Raw genomic sequence first — 16,306 nt, forward strand, 5'->3', positions numbered from 1 at the left:
TCATAGCTAGCCTGTAGATATGCATTGGCTTCACAAGCCTGTAGATATGCTCTGTCATCGCTAGCCTGTAGATATGCTCTGTCATCGCTAGCCTGTAGATATGCACTGTCATCGCTAGCCTGTAGATATGCATTGGCTTCACTAGCCTGTATATATGCACTGTCATCGCTAGCCTGTAGATATGCTCTGTCATTGCTAGCCTGTAGATATGCGCTGACATTGCTATCCTGTAGATATGCGCTGTCGTTGCTAGCCTGTAGATATGCATTATCATCGCTAGCCTGTAGATATGCACTGTCATCGCTAGCCTGTAGATATGCTCTGTCATCGCTAGCCTGTAGATATGCACTGTCATCGCTAGCCTGTAGATATGCATTGGCTTCGCTAGCCTGTAGATATGCACTGTCATCGCTAGCCTGTAGATATGCATTGTCATCGCTAGCCTGTAGATATGCTCTGTCATTGCTAGCCTGTAGATATGCACTGTCATTGCTAGCCTGTAGATATGCATTGGCTTCACTAGCCTGTAGATATGCACTGTCATCGCTAGCCTGTAGATATGCATTGGCTTCACTAGCCTGTAGATATGCGCTGTCATTGCTATCCTGTAGATATGCACTGTCATCGCTGGCCTGTAGATATGCTCTGTCATCGCTAGCCTGTAGATATGCACTGTCATCGCTAGCCTGTAGATATGCATTGGCTTCACTAGCCTGTATATATGCACTGTCATCGCTAGCCTGTAGATCTGCTCTGTCATCGCTAGCCTGTAGATATGCGCTGTCATTGCTAACCTGTAGATATGCGCTGTCGTTGCCAGCCTGTAGATATGCATTATCATCGCTAGCCTGTAGATATGCACTGTCATCGCTAGCCTGTAGATATGCACTGTCATCGCTAGCCTGTAGATATGCTCTGTCACCGCTAGCCTGTAGATATGCACTGTCATCGCTAGCCTGTAGATATGCATTGGCTTCACTAGCCTGTAGATATGCACTGTCATCGCTAGCCTGTAGATATGCATTGTCATCGCAAGCCTGTAGATATGCACTGTCATCGCTAGCCTGTAGATATGCACTGTCATCGCTAGCCTGTAGACATGCTCTGACATCACTAGCCTGTAGATATGCACTGTCATCGCTAGCCTGTAGATATGCATTGGCTTCACTAGCCTGTAGATATGCACTGTCATCGCTAGCCTGTAGATATGCTCTGTCATCGCTAGCCTGTAGATATGCGCTGTCATTGCTATCCTGTAGATATGCGCTGTCGTCGCTAGCCTGTAGATATGCGCTTTCATCGCTAGCCTGTAGATATGCACTGTCATCGCTAGCCTGTAGATATGCATTGGCTTCACTAGCCTGTAGATATGCATTGGCTTCACTAGCCTGTAGATATGCACCGTCATCGCTAGCCTGTAGATATGCACTGTCATTGCTATGGCTTCACTAGCCTGTAGATATGCATTGGCTTCACTAGCCTGTAGATATGCACTGTCATCGCTAGCCTGTAGATATGCTCTGTCACCGCTAGCCTGTAGATATGCACTGTCATCGCTAGCCTGTAGATATGCACTGTCATCGCTAGCCTGTAGATATGCACTGTCATCGCTAGCCTGTAGATATGCATTGGCTTCACTAGCCTGTAGATATGCTCTGTCATTGCTATCCTGTAGATATGCACTGTCATCGCTAGCCTGTAGATATGCTCTGTCATCGCTAGCCTGTAGATATGCACTGTCATCGCTAGCCTGTAGATATGCATTGGCTTCACTAGCCTGTAGATATGCACTGTCATCGCTAGCCTGTAGATATGCGCTGTCATTGCTATCCTGTAGATATGCGCTGTCGTCGCTAGCCTGTAGATATGCATTATCATCGCTAGCCTGTAGCTATGCACTGTCATCGCTAGCCTGTAGATATGCACTGTCATCGCTAGCCTGTAGATATGCTCTGTCAACGCTAGCCTGTAGATATGCACTGTCATTGCTAGCCTGTAGATATGCACTGTCATCGCAAGCCTGTAGATATGCATTGGCTTCACTAGCCTGTAGATATGCACTGTCATCGCTAGCCTGTAGATATGCATTGGTTTCACTAGCCTGTAGATATGCGCTGTCATTGCTATCCTGTAGATATGCGCTGTCATCGCTAGCCTGTAGATATGCATTATCATCGCTAGCCTGTAGATATGCACTGTCATCGCTAGCCTGTAGATATGCACTGTCATCGCTAGCCTGTAGATATGCACTGTCATCGCTAGCCTGTAGATATGCGCTGTCATCGCTAGCCTGTAGATATGCTCTGTCATCGCTAGCCTGTAGATATGCATTGGCTTCACAAGCCTGTAGATATGCACTGTCATCGCTAGCCTGTAGATATGCATTGGCTTCACTAGCCTGTAGATATGCGCTGTCATTGCTATCCTGTAGATATGCACTGTCATCGCTAGCCTGTAGATATGCATTATCATCGCTAGCCTGTAGATATGCACTGTCATCGCTAGCCTGTAGATATGCTCTGTCATCGCTAGCCTGTAGATATGCATTGGCTTCACTAGCCTGTAGATATGCACTGTCATCGCTGTCATCGCTAGCCTGTAGATATGCATTGGCTTCACAAGCCTGTAGATATGCACTGTCACCGCTAGCCTGTAGATATGCACTGTCATCGCTAGCCTGTAGATATGCACTGTCATGGCTAGCCTGTAGATATGCACTGTCATCGCTATGCACTGTCATCGCTAGCCTGTAGATATGCACTGTCATCGCTAGCCTGTAGATATGCACTGTCATCGCTAGCCTGTAGATATGCATTGGCTTCACTAGCCTGTAGATATGCACTGTCATCGCTAGCCTGTAGATATGCTCTGTCATCGCTAGCCTGTAGATATGCGCTGTCATTGCTATCCTGTAGATATGCGCTGTCGTCGCTATCCTGTAGATATGCATTATCATCGCTAGCCTGTAGATATGCACTGTCATCGCTAGCCTGTAGATATGCTCTGTCATCGCTAGCCTGTAGATATGCACTGTCATCGCTAGCCTGTAGATATGCACTGTCATCGCTAGCCTGTAGATTAGATATGCACTGGCTTCACTAGCCTGTAGATATGCACTGTCATCGCTAGCCTGTAGATATGCACTGTCACCGCTAGCCTGTAGATATGCACTGTCATCGCTAGCCTGTAGATATGCTCTGTCATCGCTAGCCTGTAGATATGCATTGGCTTCACAAGCCTGTAGATATGCACTGTCATTGCTAGCCTGTAGATATGCTCTGTCATCGCTAGCCTGTAGATATGCACTGTCATTGCTAGCCTGTAGATATGCATTGGCTTCACTAGCCTGTAGATATGCACTGTCATCGCTAGCCTGTAGTTATGAATTGGCTTCACTAGCCTGTAGATATGCACTGTCATCGCTAGACTGTAGATATGCACTGTCATCGCTAGCCTGTAGATATGCATTGGCTTCACTAGCCTGTATATATGCACTGTCATCGCTAGCCTGTAGATATTCTCTGTCATTGCTAGCCTGTAGATATGCGCTGACATTGCTATCCTGTAGATATGCGCTGACATTGCTATCCTGTAGATATGCGCTGTCGTTGCTAGCCTGTAGATATGCATTATCATCGCTAGCCTGTAGATATGCACTGTCATCGCTAGCCTGTAGATATGCACTGTCATCGCTAGCCTGTAGATATGCATTATCATCGCTAGCCTGTAGATATGCACTGTCATCGCTAGCCTGTAGATATGCACTGTCATCGCTAGCCTGTAGATATGCTCTGTCATCGCTAGCCTGTAGATATGCACTGTCATCGCTAGCCTGTAGATATGCATTGGCTTCGCTAGCCTGTAGATATGCACTGTCATCGCTAGCCTGTAGATATGCATTGTCATCGCTAGCCTGTAGATATGCACTGTCATCACTAGCCTGTAGATATGCTCTGTCATCACTAGCCTGTAGATATGCACTGTCATCGCTAGCCTGTAGATCTGCATTGGCTTCACTAGCCTGTAAATATGCACTGTCATCGCTAGCCTGTAGATATGCTCTGTCATTGCTAGCCTGTAGATATGTGCTGTCATTGCTATCCTGTAGATATGCGCTGTCGTCGCTAGCCTGTAGATATGCATTATCATCGCTAGCCTGTAGATATGCACTGTCATCGCTAGCCTGTAGATATGCACTGTCATCGCTAGCCTGTAGATATGCATTGGCTTCACTCGCCTGTAGCTATGCATTGGCTTCATTAGCCTGTAGATATGCACCATCATCGCTAGCCTGTAGATATGTACTGTCATCGCTAGCCTGTAGATATGCACTGTCATTGCTATGGCTTCACTAGCCTGTAGATATGCACTGTCATCGCTAGCCTGTAGATATGCACTGTCATCGCTAGCCTGTAGATATGCGCTGTCATCGCTAGCCTGTAGATATGCTCTGTCATCGCTAGCCTGTAGATATGCTCTGTCATCGCTAGCCTGTAGATATGCATTGGCTTCACAAGCCTGTAGATATGCACTGTCATCGCTAGCCTGTAGATATGCTCTGTCATTGCTAGCCTGTGAATATGCACTGTCATCACAAGCCTGTAGATATGCATTGGCTTCACTAGCCTGTAGATATGCACTGTCATCGCTAGCCTGTAGATATGCATTGGCTTCACTAGCCTGTAGATATGCGCTGTCATTGCTATCCTGTAGATATGCACTGTCATCGCTAGCCTGTAGATATGCATTATCATCGCTAGCCTGTAGATATGCACTGTCATCGCTAGCCTGTAGATATGCTCTGTCATCGCTAGCCTGTAGATATGCATTGGCTTCACTAGCCTGTAGATATGCACTGTCATCGCTGTCATCGCTAGCCTGTAGATATGCATTGGCTTCACAAGCCTGTAGATATGCACTGTCACCGCTAGCCTGTAGATATGCACTGTCATCGCTAGCCTGTAGATATGCACTGTCATGGCTAGCCTGTAGATATGCACCGTCATCGCTAGCCTGTAGATATGCAATGTCATCGCTAGCCTGTAGATATGCACTGTCATCGCTAGCCTGTAGATATGCATTGGCTTCACTAGCCTGTAGATATGCACTGTCATCGCTAGCCTGTAGATATGCTCTGTCATCGCTAGCCTGTAGATATGCGCTGTCATTGCTATCCTGTAGATATGCGCTGTCGTCGCTATCCTGTAGATATGCATTATCATCGCTAGCCTGTAGATATGCACTGTCATCGCTAGCCTGTAGATATGCTCTGTCATCGCTAGCCTGTAGATATGCACTGTCATCGCTAGCCTGTAGATATGCACTGTCATCGCTAGCCTGTAGATTAGATATGCACTGGCTTCACTAGCCTGTAGATATGCACTGTCACCGCTAGCCTGTAGATATGCACTGTCATCGCTAGCCTGTAGATATGCTCTGTCATCGCTAGCCTGTAGATATGCATTGGCTTCACTCGCCTGTAGCTATGCATTGGCTTCATTAGCCTGTAGATATGCACCATCATCGCTAGCCTGTAGATATGTACTGTCATCGCTAGCCTGTAGATATGCACTGTCATTGCTATGGCTTCACTAGCCTGTAGATATGCACTGTCATCGCTAGCCTGTAGATATGCACTGTCATCGCTAGCCTGTAGATATGCACTGTCATTGCTAGCCTGTAGATATGCGCTGTCATCGCTAGCCTGTAGATATGCTCTGTCATCGCTAGCCTGTAGATATGCATTGGCTTCACAAGCCTGTAGATATGCACTGTCATCGCTAGCCTGTAGATATGCTCTGTCATTGCTAGCCTGTGAATATGCACTGTCATCACAAGCCTGTAGATATGCATTGGCTTCACTAGCCTGTAGATATGCACTGTCATCGCTAGCCTGTAGATATGCATTGGCTTCACTAGCCTGTAGATATGCGCTGTCATTGCTATCCTGTAGATATGCACTGTCATCGCTAGCCTGTAGATATGCATTATCATCGCTAGCCTGTAGATAATTACTGTCATCGCTAGCCTGTAGATATGCTCTGTCATCGCTAGCCTGTAGATATGCATTGGCTTCACTAGCCTGTAGATATGCACTGTCACCGCTAGCCTGTAGATATGCACTGTCATCGCTAGCCTGTAGATATGCACTGTCATCGCTAGCCTGTAGATATGCACTGTCATCGCTATGCACTGTCATCGCTAGCCTGTAGATATGCACTGTCATCGCTAGCCTGTAGATATGCACTGTCATTGCTAGCCTGTAGATATGCTCTGTCATCGCTAGCCTGTAGATATGCACTGTCATCGCTAGCCTGTAGATATGCATTGGCTTCACTAGCCTGTAGATATGCACTGTCATCGCTAGCCTGTAGATATGCATTGTCATCGCAAGCCTGTAGATATGCACTGTCATCGCTAGCCTGTAGATATGCACTGTCATCGCTAGCCTGTAGATATGCTCTGACATCACTAGCCTGTAGATATGCACTGTCATCGCTAGCCTGTAGATATGCATTGGCTTCACTAGCCTGTAGATATGCACTGTCATCGCTAGCCTGTAGATATGCTCTGTCATCGCTAGCCTGTAGATATGCTCTGTCATCGCTAGCCTGTAGATATGCGCTGTCATTGCTATCCTGTAGATATGCGCTGTCGTCGCTAGCCTGTAGATATGCATTATCATCGCTAGCCTGTAGATATGCGCTTTCATCGCTAGCCTGTAGATATGCACTGTCATCGCTAGCCTGTAGATATGCATTGGCTTCACTAGCCTGTAGATATGCATTGGCTTCACTAGCCTGTAGATATGCACCGTCATCGCTAGCCTGTAGATATGCACTGTCATTGCTATGGCTTCACTAGCCTGTAGATATGCATTGGCTTCACTAGCCTGTAGATATGCACTGTCATCGCTAGCCTGTAGATATGCTCTGTCATCGCTAGCCTGTAGATATGCACTGTCATCGCTAGCCTGTAGATATGCATTGGCTTCACAAGCCTGTAGATATGCACTGTCACCGCTAGCCTGTAGATATGCACTGTCATCGCTAGCCTGTAGATATGCACTGTCATGGCTAGCCTGTAGATATGCACTGTCATCGCTATGCACTGTCATCGCTAGCCTGTAGATATGCACTGTCATCGCTAGCCTGTAGATATGCACTGTCATCGCTAGCCTGTAGATATGCATTGGCTTCACTAGCCTGTAGATATGCACTGTCATCGCTAGCCTGTAGATATGCTCTGTCATCGCTAGCCTGTAGATATGCGCTGTCATTGCTATCCTGTAGATATGCGCTGTCGTCGCTATCCTGTAGATATGCATTATCATCGCTAGCCTGTAGATATGCACTGTCATCGCTAGCCTGTAGATATGCTCTGTCATCGCTAGCCTGTAGATATGCACTGTCATCGCTAGCCTGTAGATATGCACTGTCATCGCTAGCCTGTAGATTAGATATGCACTGGCTTCACTAGCCTGTAGATATGCACTGTCATCGCTAGCCTGTAGATATGCACTGTCACCGCTAGCCTGTAGATATGCACTGTCATCGCTAGCCTGTAGATATGCTCTGTCATCGCTAGCCTGTAGATATGCATTGGCTTCACAAGCCTGTAGATATGCACTGTCATTGCTAGCCTGTAGATATGCTCTGTCATCGCTAGCCTGTAGATATGCACTGTCATTGCTAGCCTGTAGATATGCATTGGCTTCACTAGCCTGTAGATATGCACTGTCATCGCTAGCCTGTAGTTATGAATTGGCTTCACTAGCCTGTAGATATGCGCTGTCATTGCTATCCTGTAGATATGCACTGTCATCGCTAGCCTGTAGATATGCTCTGTCATCGCTAGACTGTAGATATGCACTGTCATCGCTAGCCTGTAGATATGCATTGGCTTCACTAGCCTGTATATATGCACTGTCATCGCTAGCCTGTAGATATGCTCTGTCATTGCTAGCCTGTAGATATGCGCTGACATTGCTATCCTGTAGATATGCGCTGTCGTTGCTAGCCTGTAGATATGCATTATCATCGCTAGCCTGTAGATATGCACTGTCAATGCTAGCCTGTAGATATGCACTGTCATCGCTAGCCTGTAGATATGCTCTGTCATCGCTAGCCTGTAGATATGCACTGTCATCGCTAGCCTGTAGATATGCATTGGCTTCGCTAGCCTGTAGATATGCACTGTCATCGCTAGCCTGTAGATATGCATTGTCATCGCTAGCCTGTAGATATGCACTGTCATCACTAGCCTGTAGATATGCTCTGTCATCACTAGCCTGTAGATATGCACTGTCATCGCTAGCCTGTAGATCTGCATTGGCTTCACTAGCCTGTAAATATGCACTGTCATCGCTAGCCTGTAGATATGCTCTGTCATTGCTAGCCTGTAGATATGTGCTGTCATTGATATCCTGTAGATATGCGCTGTCGTCGCTAGCCTGTAGATATGCATTATCATCGCTAGCCTGTAGATATGCACTGTCATCGCTAGCCTGTAGATATGCACTGTCATCGCTAGCCTGTAGATATGCATTGGCTTCACACGCCTGTAGCTATGCATTGGCTTCATTAGCCTGTAGATATGCACCATCATCGCTAGCCTGTAGATATGTACTGTCATCGCTAGCCTGTAGATATGCACTGTCATTGCTATGGCTTCACTAGCCTGTAGATATGCACTGTCATCGCTAGCCTGTAGATATGCACTGTCATCGCTAGCCTGTAGATATGCGCTGTCATCGCTAGCCTGTAGATATGCTCTGTCATCGCTAGCCTGTAGATATGCTCTGTCATCGCTAGCCTGTAGATATGCATTGGCTTCACAAGCCTGTAGATATGCACTGTCATCGCTAGCCTGTAGATATGCTCTGTCATTGCTAGCCTGTGAATATGCACTGTCATCACAAGCCTGTAGATATGCATTGGCTTCACTAGCCTGTAGATATGCACTGTCATCGCTAGCCTGTAGATATGCATTGGCTTCACTAGCCTGTAGATATGCGCTGTCATTGCTATCCTGTAGATATGCACTGTCATCGCTAGCCTGTAGATATGCATTATCATCGCTAGCCTGTAGATATGCACTGTCATCGCTAGCCTGTAGATATGCTCTGTCATCGCTAGCCTGTAGATATGCATTGGCTTCACTAGCCTGTAGATATGCACTGTCATCGCTGTCATCGCTAGCCTGTAGATATGCATTGGCTTCACAAGCCTGTAGATATGCACTGTCACCGCTAGCCTGTAGATATGCACTGTCATCGCTAGCCTGTAGATATGCACTGTCATGGCTAGCCTGTAGATATGCACTGTCATCGCTATGCACCGTCATCGCTAGCCTGTAGATATGCGCTGTCATTGCTATCCTGTAGATATGCGCTGTCGTCGCTATCCTGTAGATATGCATTATCATCGCTAGCCTGTAGATATGCACTGTCATCGCTAGCCTGTAGATATGCTCTGTCATCGCTAGCCTGTAGATATGCACTGTCATCGCTAGCCTGTAGATATGCACTGTCATCGCTAGCCTGTAGATTAGATATGCACTGGCTTCACTAGCCTGTAGATATGCACTGTCATCGCTAGCCTGTAGATATGCACTGTCACCGCTAGCCTGTAGATATGCACTGTCATCGCTAGCCTGTAGATATGCTCTGTCATCGCTAGCCTGTAGATATGCATTGGCTTCACAAGCCTGTAGATATGCACTGTCATTGCTAGCCTGTAGATATGCTCTGTCATCGCTAGCCTGTAGATATGCACTGTCATTGCTAGCCTGTAGATATGCATTGGCTTCACTAGCCTGTAGATATGCACTGTCATCGCTAGCCTGTAGTTATGAATTGGCTTCACTAGCCTGTAGATATGCACTGTCATCGCTAGACTGTAGATATGCACTGTCATCGCTAGCCTGTAGATATGCATTGGCTTCACTAGCCTGTATATATGCACTGTCATCGCTAGCCTGTAGATATTCTCTGTCATTGCTAGCCTGTAGATATGCGCTGACATTGCTATCCTGTAGATATGCGCTGACATTGCTATCCTGTAGATATGCGCTGTCGTTGCTAGCCTGTAGATATGCATTATCATCGCTAGCCTGTAGATATGCACTGTCATCGCTAGCCTGTAGATATGCACTGTCATCGCTAGCCTGTAGATATGCATTATCATCGCTAGCCTGTAGATATGCACTGTCATCGCTAGCCTGTAGATATGCACTGTCATCGCTAGCCTGTAGATATGCACTGTCATCGCTAGCCTGTAGATATGCATTGGCTTCGCTAGCCTGTAGATATGCACTGTCATCGCTAGCCTGTAGATATGCATTGTCATCGCTAGCCTGTAGATATGCACTGTCATCACTAGCCTGTAGATATGCTCTGTCATCACTAGCCTGTAGATATGCACTGTCATCGCTAGCCTGTAGATCTGCATTGGCTTCACTAGCCTGTAAATATGCACTGTCATCGCTAGCCTGTAGATATGCTCTGTCATTGCTAGCCTGTAGATATGTGCTGTCATTGCTATCCTGTAGATATGCGCTGTCGTCGCTAGCCTGTAGATATGCATTATCATCGCTAGCCTGTAGATATGCACTGTCATCGCTAGCCTGTAGATATGCACTGTCATCGCTAGCCTGTAGATATGCATTGGCTTCACTCGCCTGTAGCTATGCATTGGCTTCATTAGCCTGTAGATATGCACCATCATCGCTAGCCTGTAGATATGTACTGTCATCGCTAGCCTGTAGATATGCACTGTCATTGCTATGGCTTCACTAGCCTGTAGATATGCACTGTCATCGCTAGCCTGTAGATATGCACTGTCATCGCTAGCCTGTAGATATGCGCTGTCATCGCTAGCCTGTAGATATGCTCTGTCATCGCTAGCCTGTAGATATGCTCTGTCATCGCTAGCCTGTAGATATGCATTGGCTTCACAAGCCTGTAGATATGCACTGTCATCGCTAGCCTGTAGATATGCTCTGTCATTGCTAGCCTGTGAATATGCACTGTCATCACAAGCCTGTAGATATGCATTGGCTTCACTAGCCTGTAGATATGCACTGTCATCGCTAGCCTGTAGATATGCATTGGCTTCACTAGCCTGTAGATATGCGCTGTCATTGCTATCCTGTAGATATGCACTGTCATCGCTAGCCTGTAGATATGCATTATCATCGCTAGCCTGTAGATATGCACTGTCATCGCTAGCCTGTAGATATGCTCTGTCATCGCTAGCCTGTAGATATGCATTGGCTTCACTAGCCTGTAGATATGCACTGTCATCGCTGTCATCGCTAGCCTGTAGATATGCATTGGCTTCACAAGCCTGTAGATATGCACTGTCACCGCTAGCCTGTAGATATGCACTGTCATCGCTAGCCTGTAGATATGCACTGTCATGGCTAGCCTGTAGATATGCACCGTCATCGCTAGCCTGTAGATATGCAATGTCATCGCTAGCCTGTAGATATGCACTGTCATCGCTAGCCTGTAGATATGCATTGGCTTCACTAGCCTGTAGATATGCACTGTCATCGCTAGCCTGTAGATATGCTCTGTCATCGCTAGCCTGTAGATATGCGCTGTCATTGCTATCCTGTAGATATGCGCTGTCGTCGCTATCCTGTAGATATGCATTATCATCGCTAGCCTGTAGATATGCACTGTCATCGCTAGCCTGTAGATATGCTCTGTCATCGCTAGCCTGTAGATATGCACTGTCATCGCTAGCCTGTAGATATGCACTGTCATCGCTAGCCTGTAGATTAGATATGCACTGGCTTCACTAGCCTGTAGATATGCACTGTCATCGCTAGCCTGTAGATATGCACTGTCACCGCTAGCCTGTAGATATGCACTGTCATCGCTAGCCTGTAGATATGCTCTGTCATCGCTAGCCTGTAGATATGCATTGGCTTCACTCGCCTGTAGCTATGCATTGGCTTCATTAGCCTGTAGATATGCACCATCATCGCTAGCCTGTAGATATGTACTGTCATCGCTAGCCTGTAGATATGCACTGTCATTGCTATGGCTTCACTAGCCTGTAGATATGCACTGTCATCGCTAGCCTGTAGATATGCACTGTCATCGCTAGCCTGTAGATATGCACTGTCATTGCTAGCCTGTAGATATGCGCTGTCATCGCTAGCCTGTAGATATGCTCTGTCATCGCTAGCCTGTAGATATGCATTGGCTTCACAAGCCTGTAGATATGCACTGTCATCGCTAGCCTGTAGATATGCTCTGTCATTGCTAGCCTGTGAATATGCACTGTCATCACAAGCCTGTAGATATGCATTGGCTTCACTAGCCTGTAGATATGCACTGTCATCGCTAGCCTGTAGATATGCATTGGCTTCACTAGCCTGTAGATATGCGCTGTCATTGCTAGCCTGTAGATATGCACTGTCATCGCTATGCACTGTCATCGCTAGCCTGTAGATATGCACTGTCATCGCTAGCCTGTAGATATGCACTGTCATCGCTAGCCTGTAGATATGCTCTGTCATCGCTAGCCTGTAGATATGCATTGGCTTCACTAGCCTGTAGATATGCACTGTCACCGCTAGCCTGTAGATATGCACTGTCATCGCTAGCCTGTAGATATGCACTGTCATCGCTATGCACTGTCATCGCTAGCCTGTAGATATGCACTGTCATCGCTAGCCTGTAGATATGCACCGTCATCGCTAGCCTGTAGATATGCAATGTCATCGCTAGCCTGTAGATATGCACTGTCATCGCTAGCCTGTAGATATGCATTGGCTTCACTAGCCTGTAGATATGCACTGTCATCGCTAGCCTGTAGATATGCTCTGTCATCGCTAGCCTGTAGATATGCGCCGTCATTGCTATCCTGTAGATATGCGCTGTCGTCGCTATCCTGTAGATATGCATTATCATCGCTAGCCTGTAGATATGCACTGTCATCGCTAGCCTGTAGATATGCTCTGTCATCGCTAGCCTGTAGATATGCACTGTCATCGCTAGCCTGTAGATATGCACTGTCATCGCTAGCCTGTAGATTAGATATGCACTGGCTTCACTAGCCTGTAGATATGCACTGTCATCGCTAGCCTGTAGATATGCACTGTCACCGCTAGCCTGTAGATATGCACTGTCATCGCTAGCCTGTAGATATGCTCTGTCATCGCTAGCCTGTAGATATGCATTGGCTTCACTCGCCTGTAGCTATGCATTGGCTTCATTAGCCTGTAGATATGCACCATCATCGCTAGCCTGTAGATATGTACTGTCATCGCTAGCCTGTAGATATGCACTGTCATTGCTATGGCTTCACTAGCCTGTAGATATGCACTGTCATCGCTAGCCTGTAGATATGCACTGTCATCGCTAGCCTGTAGATATGCACTGTCATTGCTAGCCTGTAGATATGCGCTGTCATCGCTAGCCTGTAGATATGCTCTGTCATCGCTAGCCTGTAGATATGCATTGGCTTCACAAGCCTGTAGATATGCACTGTCATCGCTAGCCTGTAGATATGCTCTGTCATTGCTAGCCTGTGAATATGCACTGTCATCACAAGCCTGTAGATATGCATTGGCTTCACTAGCCTGTAGATATGCACTGTCATCGCTAGCCTGTAGATATGCATTGGCTTCACTAGCCTGTAGATATGCGCTGTCATTGCTAGCCTGTAGATATGCACTGTCATCGCTATGCACTGTCATCGCTAGCCTGTAGATATGCACTGTCATCGCTAGCCTGTAGATATGCACTGTCATCGCTAGCCTGTAGATATGCTCTGTCATCGCTAGCCTGTAGATATGCATTGGCTTCACTAGCCTGTAGATATGCACTGTCACCGCTAGCCTGTAGATATGCACTGTCATCGCTAGCCTGTAGATATGCACTGTCATCGCTATGCACTGTCATCGCTAGCCTGTAGATATGCACTGTCATCGCTAGCCTGTAGATATGCACTGTCATCGCTAGCCTGTAGATATGCTCTGTCATCGCTAGCCTGTAGATATGCACTGTCATCGCTAGCCTGTAGATATGCATTGGCTTCACTAGCCTGTAGATATGCACTGTCATCGCTAGCCTGTAGATATGCATTGTCATCGCAAGCCTGTAGATATGCACTGTCATCGCTAGCCTGTAGATATGCACTGTCATCGCTAGCCTGTAGATATGCTCTGACATCACTAGCCTGTAGATATGCACTGTCATCGCTAGCCTGTAGATATGCATTGGCTTCACTAGCCTGTAGATATGCACTGTCATCGCTAGCCTGTAGATATGCTCTGTCATCGCTAGCCTGTAGATATGCGCTGTCATTGCTATCCTGTAGATATGCGCTGTCGTCGCTAGCCTGTAGATATGCATTATCATCGCTAGCCTGTAGATATGCGCTTTCATCGCTAGCCTGTAGATATGCACTGTCATCGCTAGCCTGTAGATATGCATTGGCTTCACTAGCCTGTAGATATGCATTGGCTTCACTAGCCTGTAGATATGCACCGTCATCGCTAGCCTGTAGATATGCACTGTCATTGCTATGGCTTCACTAGCCTGTAGATATGCATTGGCTTCACTAGCCTGTAGATATGCACTGTCATCGCTAGCCTGTAGATATGCTCTGTCATCGCTAGCCTGTAGATATGCACTGTCATCGCTAGCCTGTAGATATGCATTGGCTTCACTAGCCTGTAGATATGCACTGTCATCGCTAGCCTGTAGATATGCATTGGCTTCACTAGCCTGTAGATATGCTCTGTCATTGCTATCCTGTAGATATGCACTGTCATCGCTAGCCTGTAGATATGCTCTGTCATCGCTAGCCTGTAGATATGCACTGTCATCGCTAGCCTGTAGATATGCATTGGCTTCACTAGCCTGTAGATATGCACTGTCATCGCTAGCCTGTAGATATGCGCTGTCATTGCTATCCTGTAGATATGCGCTGTCGTCGCTAGCCTGTAGATATGCATTATCATCGCTAGCCTGTAGATATGCACTGTCATCGCTAGCCTGTAGATATGCACTGTCATCGCTAGCCTGTAGATATGCGCTGTCATTGCTATCCTGTAGATATGCGCTGTCGTCGCTAGCCTGTAGATATGCATTATCATCGCTAGCCTGCAGATATGCGCTTTCATCGCTAGCCTGTAGATATGCACTGTCATCGCTAGCCTGTAGATATGCATTGGCTTCACTAGCCTGTAGATATGCACTGTCATCGCTAGCCTGTAGATATGCATTGGCTTCACTAGCCTGTAGATATGCTCTGTCATTGCTATCCTGTAGATATGCACTGTCATCGCTAGCCTGTAGATATGCTCTGTCATCGCTAGCCTGTAGATATGCACTGTCATCGCTAGCCTGTAGATATGCATTGGCTTCACTAGCCTGTAGATATGCACTGTCATCGCTAGCCTGTAGATATGCTCTGTCATCGCTAGCCTGTAGATATGCACTGTCATCGCTAGCCTGTAGATATGCATTGGCTTCACTAGCCTGTAGATATGCACTGTCATCGCTAGCCTGTAGATATGCGCTGTCATTGCTATCCTGTAGATATGCGCTGTCGTCGCTAGCCTGTAGATATGCATTATCATCGCTAGCCTGTAGATATGCACTGTCATCGCTAGCCTGTAGATATGCACTGTCATCGCTAGCCTGTAGATATGCTCTGTCATCGCTAGCCTGTAGATATGCACTGTCATTGCTAGCCTGTAGATATGCACTGTCATCGCAAGCCTGTAGATATGCATTGGCTTCACTAGCCTGTAGATATGCACTGTCATCGCTAGCCTGTAGATATGCATTGGTTTCACTAGCCTGTAGATATGCGCTGTCATTGCTATCCTGTAGATATGCGCTGTCATCACTAGCCTGTAGATATGCATTATCATCGCTAGCCTGTAGATATGCACTGTCATCGCTAGCCTGTAGATATGCACTGTCATCGCTAGCCTGTAGATATGCACTGTCATCGCTAGCCTGTAGATATGCACTGTCATTGCTAGCCTGTAGATATGCGCTGTCATCGCTAGCCTGTAGATATGCTCTGTCATCACTAGCCTGTAGATATGCATTGGCTTCACAAGCCTGTAGATATGCACTGTCATCGCTAGCCTGTAGATATGCTCTGTCATTGCTAGCCTGTGAATATGCACTGTCATCACAAGCCTGTAGATATGCATTGGCTTCACTAGCCTGTAGATATGCACTGTCATCGCTAGCCTGTAGATATGCATTGGCTTCACTAGCCTGTAGATATGCGCTGTCATTGCTATCCTGTAGATATGCACTGTC

The sequence above is a fragment of the Lissotriton vulgaris genome, chromosome 1_1 (genome assembly GCF_964263255.1).
Source record: "Lissotriton vulgaris chromosome 1_1, aLisVul1.2, whole genome shotgun sequence".
In the NCBI taxonomy this organism is placed as follows: Eukaryota; Metazoa; Chordata; class Amphibia; order Caudata; family Salamandridae; genus Lissotriton; species Lissotriton vulgaris.